This window comes from Homalodisca vitripennis, chromosome 1, assembly GCF_021130785.1.
Source record: "Homalodisca vitripennis isolate AUS2020 chromosome 1, UT_GWSS_2.1, whole genome shotgun sequence".
Taxonomy (NCBI): Eukaryota; Metazoa; Arthropoda; class Insecta; order Hemiptera; family Cicadellidae; genus Homalodisca; species Homalodisca vitripennis.
In genome coordinates this window covers 238,375,078-238,390,678 of record NC_060207.1, presented here as the reverse complement: position 1 = coordinate 238,390,678, position 15,601 = coordinate 238,375,078, and the positions used below count along the sequence as shown (strand labels likewise).

At 34.0% G+C, this 15,601-nt stretch overlaps 1 protein-coding gene across 1 annotated transcript in view; it reads left to right on the top strand.

Annotated features, from left to right (window-relative positions):
• The first annotated feature begins 2,151 nt into the window (after positions 1-2,151).
• LOC124353203 (zinc finger C2HC domain-containing protein 1B-like) overlaps positions 2,152-15,601 on the top strand; it is a 30,213-nt gene continuing 16,763 nt past the window's right edge. The window contains exons 1-2 of the mRNA XM_046803094.1: positions 2,152-2,314; positions 14,468-14,575. The gene's annotated coding sequence lies outside the window, so the exon portion shown is untranslated. The remainder of the gene's footprint in view (positions 2,315-14,467; positions 14,576-15,601) is intronic.

Genomic DNA, 15,601 nt, shown 5'->3' with positions numbered 1-15,601 from the left:
ACTCATTGTATTAATTTTTTGTTTAAAGTTAGTAATTGAAAGTGGAAGGCTTGATAGGATAACAGGATTTCGGACATTTGCCATCGATTGTGTAAAATTTTTAACTGAACTTTAATTACAGTTAGTTCCACTAACATTATTCGCATTATTAGTTATTATTATTTGTTTTGCTGACTGTATTCTAAACTGATAACACTGAATAGAATTTATCAATCTGCTTAACCAAGTTTCCTAGTAAAGCCTACTAGTTTCCGCTTTGATCATGGTGTGGTTTCTATGTTCTGTGTTACTAATCAAATACCATTTTGTTTTGTTAAATTATGTAAGTTTAATTTTTTTTTTTTAATTAATTTCCAAGTTAAATTAGATTTATACCATCGAGATACACGTATTTATTTGCTATAGTTATTATACTGAGAAACTGAGTTAAATTTTAAAATTATCGATCAAATAAATATTAATTATGATATTTATGAACTATTTATCGTGGTGTGGTTTCTATGTTCTGTATTACTAATTAAATACTATTTAGTTTTTTTTAATTATGTTAGTTTAATTTCAAAACTAAATTAACTTCCAAGTTAAATTAGATTTATACCAGCGTGATACACGCATTTGTTTGCTATAATTATCATACTGTGAAATTGAGTTCAATTAAAAAAATTCTCGATCAAAGAAATAGTAATTATGATATTTGTGAACTAATTAAAATTATCTAATCATCTACACATTCAAGTTTTTGAAGAAATTAGGATTTTCAGTGAAAGGCGATTACATAATTCTACAACACTTTAAATTAACTTATTGTATTAATCTTTTGTTTAAAGTTAGTAATTCACGATGGAAGGCTTGAAAGGATAACAGGGTTTCGGACATTTGCCATCGTTACAGGTTATTAAAAGTAACGTTTCGAAGATTGGAATCCATCCTCTTCGTCAGGTGGGAGAGATATTAATACAGTGCAGTCTCTATAATCCGGCCGTGCGCTAATACGGCACGTCCAGTAATCCGGCACTGTGCGAGCGATGACGGGTCGGGTCAATGCCCTTCCGTTGTTTATTTCACAGCCAGATTAGGCATACTGTACTGTTTGTTTATTACGTTTTATTGTGTATTTAGTTATTTTCCAATCGTACTTTTGCGTTCTACTTATGTTAAACTATACTTTAACTTGTTTCTAATAAATTTCAATTTACATTTGTATTCGTACGTTTTTACCCATACATCCATAACAATTTGGATTTAGAAAAAATAAATCCACAATTGATGCAATAAATAATTTTGTAGGAAATGTTGTCGATGGTTTGGAGAGACGAGAGTACGTGCTTAGCGTATTTCTCGACCTTTCCAAAGTTTTTGACTGCGAACACCATGAGAAACTGTATTAATTCGGAAATTTCGGTAATCCGACACTACCAATCCCGATATACTGCCGGATTAGCGAGATTGCACTGTACATACAAATATAACGAACAGAACATCTGATTGATCATTGTGTGGCTTTTATGTTCTGTATTACTAATTAAACACTATATTGTTTTGTTAAATTATGTTAGTTTGATTTAAAAATTAAATTAACTTGTATAATATATATAATGATTATATCTTGAACTTCTGGCGTGAGAAGAAAAAATCATCCCTACAGTCCAGATAGTACCCACATTCAATCTCAGATCACTTGAGTCCTCGTAATGGTTATCTGTAACTTCAGTACAATAAGTTATTAATGATAACCTCATCTAAACCTACTTTATCGCATCGAAACAAGTAAAAGATAAGGACAGAGTGGCCTCCTTCTCGCCTATATCGCTTCCTTTTGGTGTCAAGAAACAAGAAGCGATCATCATAATGACGTGTAATTTTCACAGTTAATAACACAGTTAACAATACAGTCTGTTATTTCTAATAATACAGTTTTTAGGAACTGGGTAAGAAAAACTTTCTCAAAAACATTGCCCTTCGGCAAAGTACCAAAGTACCAAATTTATTTCAAGACTGTGAGAGTATTGTGTGGAGTTGGCTTCTGCAGCGCCGCCGTACCAGACGGCAGATCCATTACAGGAGCCCACGTCCCGCTGATTCACCGCAGGTCCGCGGAGAGGCGGTTGGGCGTTGGGCGTTGGGTCCGTAGGCGGAGACCCAGTCCGCTCCTAGTCTAGTGTCCGTCCGTGTTCGCAGGCTGACTCATCGCGCGCACCGTCTCCTCGATTGTAGTGTCAGTACAAAAGTGTTATTCAATACCCTTTGAGTTTCTACCGTAAACGGTGTTGTCTTCAATTCCACGCTCGTTTACATTGTTTGAAAACATCCTTAGGTAAGACCAAAAACGTTATTGACCTTTTTAAAACTAATACATTGATAACAGGATTTCGAACATTTGCCATTGCTACAGGTTATATAAGGTATACCACAACGTTTCGAGGATTGGAAATCTATCATCTTCGTCAGTTGGAGAGGTATTAGTACATACAAAAATAACGAACAGAACACCTTCCCAACCTGACGAAGAGGATAGATCCTAATCCTCGAAACGTTGTGTCATACCTTTTTGTAACCTGTAACGATGGCAAATGTCCGAAATCCTGTTATCCTTTCAAGCCTTCCACTTTCAATTACTAACTTTAAACAAAAAATTTAATACAATAAGTTAATTTAAAATGTTGTAAAATTATGTAATCACCTTTCATTCAAAATCCCACCTTCTTCAAAAACCTTGAATGTGGATATGTTTAGATTAATTTTAATGAGTTCATAAATATCATAATTACTACATCTTTGATCTATAATTTTTAATTAAACTCAATTTCGCAATATAATAACTATAGTAAACAAATACGTGTATCTCGCCTGTATGCATCTAAGTTAATCTAGTATTGAAATTAAATTAACATAATTTAACCAAAACATTTGTATTTAATTAGTAATACATAACATAGACACCACACCATGATCAAGGCGGAAACTAGGAGGCTATACTAGGAAACTTGGTTGAGCAGATTGATAAATTCTATTCAGTGTTATCAGTTGAGCTTACAGTCAGCAAAACAAATAATAATAACTAATAATGCGAATAGTGGAACTAACTATAATTAAAATTTAATTAAAAAGGTTTACACAGTCAAAGCTTGTGAATCTTTATTTGTCATTTACCTTTACTTTGAGTACTTGAATTCAAATAACAATTTGTTTTTATTGCCTCTCAAATAGCATTTCAGACATAATTGTAAAACATTCTCCACAAAGACATTTAATCACATTGTGCAATTCTCTTTTAAAAAGCAATTTTATAAGTAATAAAATAAAATATGACGTTTGAATTCTAACATAAAACGTGTTTGTGTAATTTCTTCCCCATATTACATTTAGCATCAAAGCGTGGTTAGTTTATGTATTTTCAATTACCACCAAGCCAGAAGTGGGGAAAGTTAGTCGGCCACTTCAGAAGTATTTGAAGTGGGTCTCTTTTATGTTATTTTCGTTGCTTCAGTGAAAGCTAAGTTCGTCCAACACAAGTTATACGATTCAACTTAACCACTGTCCAAGTTTTAAAAGCAAATGAAAAGTTATCAAATTGAAATAAAAATTCTTAATTTGAAAAGTTTCCGTGTGTTTTATTTTATATCTCTTTCCGTGTTGCGAAGATTTTTACTGTGATTATATGATGGAACCTATGTAATTAGCTTAGGAAGTGTTTTTAGTATCGTAACTATTTACAAATTGTGAACATGTCTCGCTGAAAGAGTATATATTTTCAGTCACGGCCGAGAAATTTCTTAGAGACTTGACAGCTCTTGTACATTACAAGGTATACAATACTTTTTGCTGGGGTAGCATGAAAATGTTCAAGTCTGTAGCTCATTTCATCTCGAGACGTCCTTCAGACAGATAGACAGACAGACAATCGTACCGAAAAAAATGTTTGCATTCCCCGGCAGACAAAAAAATTGTGCCAGCCTTCTGAATAATAGCATAGACCCTGTTAGTATGCTTTAATCTATGGTAATATGCTTCAATTACGCTCAGCCAAATTCCATGGTCGGACATAGACTTGTCTATGTATAAATCAAGTTTCATGACAAATATAAAGTGGATGGATAAAATATCATAGCAGTGTTTAAATGATAACAAAAGTCTACAAACCTACACCAATTTGCCAAAAGATATATTTTGTATGTGGGTTAGTACCGCTACATGTGTTAAAATGAATGTACTCTGTTTACAAGTATATTCATTCTACTATTTTCTCGTTACCCTCACGATTACCCATGTAAAGGCATTCGCTACCGCTCAGCCAAATCTCTTGCATTGACATGCATCATCAGACATCTATGTAAAAATCTTCATGCAAAATTTCAAATCTATAAGTCAGTTCCTTATCAAGATGTCATGCGGATAGACAGAGGATAGACAGACAAAAATAAAATTTATCCAGTCCCACGACTTTTGGGCTTCGCTAGCGCTCAGCCAATTAATATAGTCGTGTAATTAACTTAATTAGTACTTAAATTTGCCAAAAACATCGGTAAACCACAAGTTGTTACACTTTTCATGACAAGTCAATAGCGACTCTAAGAGCTCGTTAGTTCAAAATATGGTTTGTAAACTATATCTGGATAGCTATAAGCAGGCGCCATCACATTATGTTTCAAATAAAGCTATTTCCAAACGTTTACTAACCTAAATGTAAATATACTGCATTGACAACAATGTCAAGCGCTGTTGATTTTGCGTGCAATTAAATTTAGCGCGGCGACTTCAAACATCCGCTCTTGTAGAATCAACGAGAACCTTCTGAGCTAAACTAGTAGGTCTCGTCTAGCCTACCGTTATCTCAGTTAGTCTACAGATGGGCTAAATCAGTACATACCTGTAACCGTTACTTCTTATACCGTTACTCGGCGATACTGAGTACAAATACTGGATACTTGAAATCAGTATTTCCACACTGGTAGCGCTTTAAATACTAGATACTCTAAAACAGTTTTTCAGTATTTGTAACGCTTTAAATACTGGATACTCTAAATCAGTATTCGTAAGGCTTTAAATACTGGATGCTTCAAATCGGTATTTCCGTACTGGTAACGTTTAAATACTGGATACTTGAAATTGGTATTTCCGTACTGGCAACGTTTAAAATACTGGATACTCTAAATCAACATTTCAATATTTGTAACGCTTTAAATACTGGATACTTGAAATTGGTATTTCGGTACTGGTAACGTTTAAAATACTGGATACTCTAAATCAATATTTCAATATTTGTAACGCTTTAAATACTGAATACTTGAAATTGGTATTTCGGTACTGGTAACGTTTAAAATACTGGATACTCTAAATCAATATTTCAATATTTGTAACGTTTTAAATACTGGATACTTGAAATTGGTATTTCCGTACTGGTAACGTTTAAAATACTAGATACTCTAAATCAGTATTTCAGTAGCCTATTTGTAACGCTTTAGATACTGGATACTTGAAATTGGTATTTCCGTACTGGTAACGTTTAAAATACTAGATACTCTAAATCAATATTTCAATATTTGTAACGCTTTAAATACTGGATACTTGAAATTGGTATTTCCGTACTGGTAACGTTTAAAATACTAGATACTCTACATCAATATTTCAATATTTGTAACGCTTTAAATACTAGATACTTGAAATTGGTATTTCCGTACTGGTAACGTTTAAAATACTAGATACTCTAAATCAATATTTCAATATTTGTAACGCTTTAGATACTGGATACTTGAAATCAGTATTTCCGTACTGGTAACGTTTAAAATACTAGATACTGTAAATCAATATTTCAATATTTGTAACTGCTTTAGATACTGGATACTTGAAATCATTATTTTCTTACAGGTAACGTTTAAAATACTAGATACTGTAAATCAGTATTAGTATTTGTAAGGCTTTAAATACTTGATACTTAAAATCGGTGTTTCAGTATTTGTAACGCTTAAAATACTGAATATTTCCTCTAATAAACACACAGTTTTGTAAATGCTTTGATATAATTAATAGTATTCAAAAGTACAACGCAATTATATAAAAAATGTATAAACGTAATTTATTATTATTTAAAAGTATATACTTTTTATATCTAATTAATAAATTGTACGATAAATTAAACCTCTGCTTTTTTGAATAGAGTCTAATGGGCTGTTACACTGGGTATTCGTACACGTTATGAAAATAAAATTCTATTTTATAAGTAAGTTTAAATTTCTTTGGTGCATTTTTGGTACATTTAGGTCAAGAATAGTGTAATTGGGAAGTGGTAAAAATTTGGGGCAGATAGCTCATATAGTAATGGAGACGCCCTATTTTATTAAATTGCATTTATAAAAGGTGCCGACTCTCCTTACGAGATGATCGTTTTGGACATTACAATATTCTCTACCACTGTGTAATGTAGTCTCTAGTTTGGTACCAGTATACATGTTGTAGAACATGACATTACTAGAGGAACGCTCTGGACATTACAATATTCTCTACCACTGTGTAATGTAGTCTCTAGTTTGGTACCAGTATACATGTATACATGCTGTAGAACATGACATTACTAGAGGAACGCTCTGGACATTACAATTTTCTCTACCACTGTGTAATGTAGTCTCTAGTTTGGTACCAGTATACATGCTGTAGAACATGACATTACTAGAGGAACGCTCTGGACATTACAATATTCTCTACCACTATGTAATATAGTCTCTAGTTTGGTACCAGTATACATGCTGTAGAACATGACATTACTAGAGGAACGCTCTGGACATAACAATATTCTCTACCACTGTGTAATGTAGTCTCTAGTTTGGTACCAGTATACATGTTGTAGAACATGACATTACTAGAGGAACACTCTGGACATAACAATATTCTCTACCACTGTGTAATATAGTCTCTAGTTTGGTACCAGTATCCATGCTGTAGAACATGACATTACTAGAGGAACGCTCTGGACATAACAATATTCTCTACCACTGTGTAATATAGTCTCTAGTTTGGTACCAGTATACATGCTGTAGAACATGACATTACTAGAGGAACGCTCTGGACATAACAATATTCTCTACCACTGTGTAATGTAGTCTCTAGTTTGGTACCAGTGGTACCAACATGTTTAGTATGACAGATTACTAGAGGAACACTCTGGACTATCAATTTCTACTACTGGTAAAATGTGTATGACAGTATACATGCATGTTACTAGAGGAACATGAATGTCAACCAGTATACATGAGAACATGACATTACTAGAGGAACGCTCTGGACATAACAGTGTAATGTAGTCTCTAGTTTGGTACCAGTATACATGTTGTAGAACATGACATTACTATCTGTGTGTAATGTAGTCTCTAGTTTGGTACCAGTATACATGTTGTAGAACATGACATTACTAGAGGAACGCTCTGGACATTACAATATTCTCTACCACTGTGTAATGTAGTCTCTAGTTTGGTACCAGTATACATGTTGTAGAACATGACATTACTAGAGGAACGCTCTGGACATTAACAATATTCTCTACCATTGTGTAATGTAGTCTCTAGTTTGGTACCAGTATACATGTTGTAGAACATGACATTACTAGAGGAACGCTCTGGACATTACAATATTCTCTACCACTGTGTAATGTAGTCTCTAGTTTGGTACCAGTATACATGTTGTAGAACATGACATTACTAGAGGAACGTTCTGGACATTACAATATTCTCTACCACTGTGTAATGTAGTCTCTAGTTTGGTATCAGTATACATGTTGTAGAACATGACATTACTAGAGGAACGCTCTGGACATAACAATATTCTCTACCATTGTGTAATGTAGTCTCTAGTTTGGTACCATTATACATGTTGTAGAACATGACATTACTAGAGGAACGCTCTGGACATAACAATATTCTCTACCACTGTGTAATGTAGTCTCTAGTTTGGTACCAGTATACATGTTGTAGAACATGACATTACTAGAGGAACGCTCTGGACATAACAATATTCTCTACCACTGTGTAATGTAGTCTCTAGTTTGGTACCAGTATACATGTTGTAGAACATGACATTACTAGAGGAACGCTCTGGACATAACAATATTCTCTACCACTGTGTAATGTAGTCTCTAGTTTGGTACCAGTATACATGTTGTAGAACATGACATTACTAGAGGAACGCTCTGGACATAACAATATTCTCTACCACTGTGTAATGTAGTCTCTAGTTTGGTACCAGTATACATGTTGTAGAACATGACATTACTAGAGGAACGCTCTGGACATAACAATATTCTCTACCACTGAGTAATGTAGTCTCTAGTTTGGTACCAGTATACATGCTGTAGAACATGACATTACTAGAGGAACGCTCTGGACATTACAATATTCTCTACCACTGTGTAATGTAGTCTCTAGTTTGGTACCAGTATACATGCTGTAGAACATGACATTACTAGAGGAACGCTCTGGACATTACAATATTCTCTACCACTATGTAATATAGTCTCTAGTTTGGTACCAGTATACATGCTGTAGAACATGACATTACTAGAGGAACGCTCTGGACATAACAATATTCTCTACCACTGTGTAATGTAGTCTCTAGTTTGGTACCAGTATACATGTTGTAGAACATGACATTACTAGAGGAACGCTCTGGACATAACAATATTCTCTACCACTGTGTAATATAGTCTCTAGTTTGGTACCAGTATACATGCTGTAGAACATGACATTACTAGAGGAACGCTCTGGACATAACAATATTCTCTACCACTGTGTAATATAGTCTCTAGTTTGGTACCAGTATACATGCTGTAGAACATGACATTACTAGAGGAACGCTCTGGACATAACAATATTCTCTACCACTGTGTAATGTAGTCTCTAGTTTGGTACCAGTATACATGTTGTAGAACATGACATTACTAGAGGAACACTCTGGACATAACAATATTCTCAACCACTGTGTAAGTTTGGTACCAGTATACATGAATACATGCTGTAGAACATGACATTACTAGAGGAACGCTCTGGACATAACAGTATTCTCTACCACTGTGTAATGTAGTCTCTAGTTTGGTACCAGTATACATGTATACGTGCTGTAGAACATGACATTACTAAAGGAACGCTCTAGACATTACAATATTCTCTACCACTGTGTAATGTAGTCTCTAGTTTGGTACCAGTATACATGTTGTAGAACATGACATTACTAGAGGAACGCTCTGGACATAACAATATTCTCTACCACTGTGTAATGTAGTCTCTAGTTTGGTACCAGTATACATGTTGTAGAACATGACATTACTAGAGGAACGCTCTGGACATAACAATATTCTCTACCACTGTGTAATGTAGTCTCTAGTTTGGTACCAGTATACATGTTGTAGAACATGACATTACTAGAGGAACGCTCTGGACATAACAATATTCTCTACCACTGTGTAATGTAGTCTCTAGTTTGGTACCAGTATACATGTTGTAGAACATGACATTACTAGAGGAACGCTCTGGACATAACAATATTCTCTACCACTGTGTAATGTAGTCTCTAGTTTGGTACCAGTATACATGCTGTAGAACATGACATTACTAGAGGAACGCTCTGGACATAACAATATTCTCTACCACTGTGTAATGTAGTCTCTAGTTTGGTACCAGTATACATGTTGTAGAACATGACATTACTAGAGGAACGCTCTGGACATAACAATATTCTCTACCACTGTGTAATGTAGTCTCTAGTTTGGTACCAGTATACATGCTGTAGAACATGACATTACTAGAGGAACGCTCTGGACATAACAATATTCTCTACCACTGTGTAATGTAGTCTCTAGTTTGGTACCAGTATACATGTTGTAGAACATGACATTACTAGAGGAACGCTCTGGACATAACAATATTCTCTACCACTGTGTAATGTAGTCTCTAGTTTGGTACCAGTATACATGCTGTAGAACATGACATTACTAGAGGAACGCTCTGGACATAACAATATTCTCTACCACTGTGTAATGTAGTCTCTAGTTTGGTACCAGTATACATGCTGTAGAACATGACATTACTAGAGGAACGCTCCCAGATATAATGTAGACTGGGCCGCGGGTGGTTGGCGAGAACTGCACCCCAGGGAATTGTTCCATACCGGTCCACCCTATTACACACTACTGAATTCCCGTGAAACTACTCTACAAATTCTCTATGGATGTATTATTAGACTATTCACTTCTGAATATATTATAATAACTTCAATTCCTGATAAGGTACACTATAAACTATATTTTATGACTATAAACGTCCAATATCAGTAGACTACTGATTTGTTAATACATCGCTAAGTTTCTATTTTCGATATTATATGGTATACTATAAATTCTATTTATGATGATGAATAACAAATTTATTTCCACAGTTAAAGACGTAATACGAAATAATATTAAAAGTAAAAAATTACAAAAAAAATAAATAAAATAGGAATTTGCCAATGGCGCTGTGTAGCGGGCACAACGGTTATCGCAAGATAACCGGATCAAGCAACGTCGAGCGTGGCTGCTGCTTGGATGGGTGACCGCTGAGCGATCCTGTCTTTGCAAGCAGCCGCCTGCCCGACCATTGGTTCGGAAGTCACCTTTAAGCCGTTGATCCCCAGGTTAAGTGTTAGAGAGGGCTTCTTAGCCCTAACTTCGCCTGGTAAAATAAGACATCTTTACTTTACTTTACTTTAAATTACCTTATCACTTTTCCAAGTAATTGTTATCAAGGGATACAAAATAAACAAAAAGTAAACAACTAAAGATTGAGCCTATTTCAACAAAAACAAACATTGTTCTCAGCCAACGTTGTGGTGATAAATCAAACTGAATTACTTCTTTTACAATTAACAAAAATAATTAATAAGATGGCTTACGAAAAAACTAAAATGAATACAAAGGGTGATACATAAAAATACCTCCCCCTATTATAAAATAAATTATAATAAACTAAATTAGTATAATATAAATTAACTTAATACCCTATATAAACAATCTAAGACAGCTTCGCAGTTTAATAACCAAGTTTTTAATTATCTAAAAAAATTGTTTAGCACAAATCTTTATATCACTTGTTAAGTTTAAGTTGTTAAAAGTGTGGTTCCAAAAAACGATATGATCTTTTTAATACGCCTTTAGTACCTTTTGGTGTTGTAAAAAAATATTACTTGCCTTTCTTGTGTTGTAAAATAAATTTTGAGCACCAGTATTACCACTGGAAATGTAAAAGAAGACTTTAAATACAAGCAAATTCTGTATTGGTAATATTTTCAACAATCTAAACAGAGGAAAATAGCTCTCATTTAATATTCTTTTTTTTAATATAATTCTCATATAAAAATTTTGTGTTGTTCTTAGTTTATTAATGAGAACTTTAAAAGTCCCCCTCCCCAAACACACTATAGTTTATTGCAAACGTGAATGGATTACTGCCAAATATAATGTTCAGAGTAAATTTTCATCACATTAATTTCGCAAATAGTAAAATTTTCTTATGGGCTGTCTCACTTGGTTTTGTACAGTTTAAATGTGCTTTATTTACCCAAGTGAGTTTTTCATCCAGAGTCACTCCTTAATACTAACATGAATATTTAAAACTATCAACTTTTTCTATTTGTTCGCACAACAATTATTATGTAAGCAATTAAAATTTTGAAAACCTATAGGGCAATTGAACTTAAAAGTCAAAAAAGCAAAATTAATGTATTTGGTCTAACTAACGTTGACTTGCATTCTATTTAAATTACACCATTCACTCAGAGTTAGAAGATCAGTATTAATTGCATTCCAAAGAAAATTTACGCTAGAGTGTGAATAGAGTAAGGTTGTATCATCAGCGAAAGCTTGAATGTGTCCGTGAAATTGTTTAAATAAAAGGACATTTATAAAAACAAGAAAAAGTTAGGCAGAAGTCCTGAACCTGCGGGACTACGTTTTCATCAATTGTAACAAAATTAACGTTAATACAATCGTAAATCGTTGATTTATTATATTTTAGATTTTTTTATAAACGTAATTGTTTCTGCTTCGTCCACGGGTAATATGAAAAAATATGGGTCTGAAGTGAAGACCCAGCTCTGCTGCCGCACTCGGAAAGTCAGCTACATCTTTATCAGTTTGGCCCAAATTGACCAGATAACTATTTATTTTATCTGCTACAGATTGTCGCTCACTAATAATCGACCCGTCTTCTAATTAAATCTTATCGGAAACTGATATTACTCCTGTTCCTGTTAAACTATTGATTACTATTAACTATTGATTGGCTAGCTGGATCACCGTTGACATCTTTAAAGTTATTACTATAATAACACTTTTGTGCAAAGTCGATTTCTTGTTTTAAATTAAAAGACAACTTGTAACAATTTTAAAAATATTTAGCGTAAGGTTTTTCTTCAACTTATTATAAAACTTATTTTTAACTTTATTTAACGATTTATTCTGAGATCCACGGACTAATAATTTATCTTGGCTTTTAAATGTTTTTATTTTTATTCAATTCTATTTTACTAATATTTAAAATATTACTTAAAATTTGGTGTAATCGATTGAAACCAAAATTAACGTTATTAATCAAAAATATTTCACTCCAACTGAACTTAAATTTTTAGAAATGTGACAATAATCAATAATGGAGTTTCTTACTAAAACTTCTAGAGAATTTCCTTAAACACTTAAATTAACAGTTTCTAGTTTCAGGCCTAATACACAATGATCTCTAAGATCTATGTCAAAGATTGCACTAGATTTTTGTTATTTCTGATAAAAAATATGGTCTGTTCAGGATTGAGAATTTAAGGCTGATCTTGTCGGCTAATTTATTAAAGAAAGAAACCCATAACTTCTCATTGAGCTTAAATAATAAAATTATCTGAATAGCTGTTGTTTGATACAATTTCTAATTTAATATCTCCTACAATAATTACATCATTAGATAAATAGTTTAAATAGTTTAACTCATATATAAAATCTTTTTCAGAAAATTACTGTCATCTATAAGCGCAGCATAGTTTAAAATGATGTTTATCAATTTTCAATATTAAGGAGTTCATACTATTAATACCAGATTCAGTTGCACAAATATTATTTAAAACATAGTATAAACCTCCCCCCCTTCCCGAACTATAGCTACTATTACAATCTGCATGAATATTATCAGTGTTAGTATAAATGCATAATGACCAATATCAATAGTCTACCGTACTCATTCTTAATGAATTGCACAAGTGAAAAATATTACACTTTATCTGAAGGTTATGTCGACATCGGTAAAAAAGTACCGTAATAGTGGCAGAGAGTTTGACGAAGCGATGTTACTGATAACAGTTATACAATTCTGAATTCGCAAAGATAAATCACAGCAAGGTCTCCCCCCCCCCCCTTCTCACCCATCTCTCAACTCTGACTTTCTACTCATCTCTGTCCCTTCTTGGCTTCCTTTTCCCTGACCCATGTTACAAATATCTGTAAAATACATGCAATACTAGGCTACTGTTGAAGGAAAACTATTTTATTATTGACAATAGTGTTGGTTTTGTGTTGTTATTTATACTTTTAAATGCCACACAGACCTGATTAACATTTTATTGAAGAAATGATATGCCCTACCAGCTACCTAATCGTCCTCTTTAACTTACATGAGCCAGGTCAGACTATAATACAGGGCGCAGTGCTACCCCCCCCCCCCCCAACGATATTTGTTGCTACGTCACATCCGGCCTGCCGTATACTCCTCACGTATTTATCACAGCTGATTGATTATAAGCGGATGAATCATCTGTTATTAGTTGTCTGACGCAAATACTTTTGTTACATTAACAGGTTTACGACATATTTATGTCACTTTAAAATCGAATGTTAAAATATAATATAACCTATTTTAGTGTCAAGGAAACAGGATTTTTCCAGACATTTGCCGTTGGCATGGGGAAACGTGATACATTGAAATTTCAAAGTGCGGCGTCCAGATCACCTAGTTTGGCCGTAGCCTACTAGTAAAACTTAAAGAATCATAAAAATAAAAAATAAATTTTCAACAAAATATTTAATTATATTTATTGAAAATATATTCGATCTTTTAAATGAAAATTTTTAGTAATGGGTTTTCTTAAACTGAAAGAAGGAATGAAAAATGCTGGAATGCTTGCTGTAACAGTAAATGTCTGCCTAAGTTAAAAACGTTTATGACATAATTTAAACAATAGACAAATGTATAATTTAAAATATAATACCACTCTTTGGTGGATATCTTAGTCAGTACTGTTTTATTATTATGTTTCATTATTATAAAAAGAGAACCGTTCCTCTAATTCCTATGCTAGATTGATCCTTACCAGAGCTCTGTTCCAAACAGTATTCAGACTCAACCCACATTTTAACGTAATGTCCATATATTCTACCTATTGATCTGCTTATCAATGTGTATTGTTGCAGGCTCGATTCCAACAAAAGCAGCTCCAGGAGAAGGAGCAGAAACTTTTGGCTTTATACGAGGAGCAAGCACGCCAAGGATATCAGAGGATTGGTCCTGGAGGTGGGAAGGTACAAAATTTCATGTTTTCTTCAGGCCAAAACAATCCTAGTGGATAATTCCAACTCATAAGAAACACTAGATAAAAACTCCTAATGATAAAATTATCAATTGATTAAGCATAATTACTAAACTAGACTATAGAGTAGGATATTTAGATACCCAGCAGGGATCACTTCTGGCTGCTTTATACCTTCCAGTTGAACCTACCACTGGGCACAGAAAAACCTATGTGTCACTTGAATCAGGGCAACCTTATGGATGTCCAGGAGCGGCACATCACTGACCGCAAATATCGAGATTCTGGGGTGCAAGGGCAAGGGTGGTTGATAGGTCTAGTCTACTGCAGGAGATGACTGTTGAAGTTGGTGGGGTTGTCCTTTAACTATCAGAAGTTCTTTCTAGCCTCAACAAGGGCGTGCCACCCCTGCCTGCTTTGACTGCAAAGGCTGGTTCAGAACTGGCCTCCCCTTCTTCCGGGGAGACATGACTGAAATTAGTGACCTAATTCTTCCTCATGGATCTCGATAGGAGGCGGCCCCTACCCCCTAACCTTACCCATCCTGAATATCCTGTCACTCCGGAATCAGCGCTAAGGTTCTTATAGGGCTAAGTGCAATTTATAAGCTTCTTGTTCTAAGAGAGAAAAAAACAAACAAAATACAAAAATGGCTCGAGAAAAAGTTTTGAATTGCTCAACGCTGGTTTTAAAATTTACCTGAAATAGGATGAGGCCTACATAATAAATCGTTAGGAGAAGTTTTTCAATCGCAAACTTATTAAGGCTTAACTAAAATAATTAGCAACACTAAGTCAAAACAACTGTTGAAGTTAGGTTATTTGGTCAATAATATTTAACAGAAAATGAACTGGATAGTACAAAGATTTTAAAAATCAAAAAAAGAGAACAAGAAAAGGATATTTGGATTGATTTCGTGTTTTTTACTTCTTAACTCGATGTAATGTTGACTATGATTGTAGCTTTGCATCAGCACATATCAGCACATACAGTCAGCCATACAGCTTATACCATATCT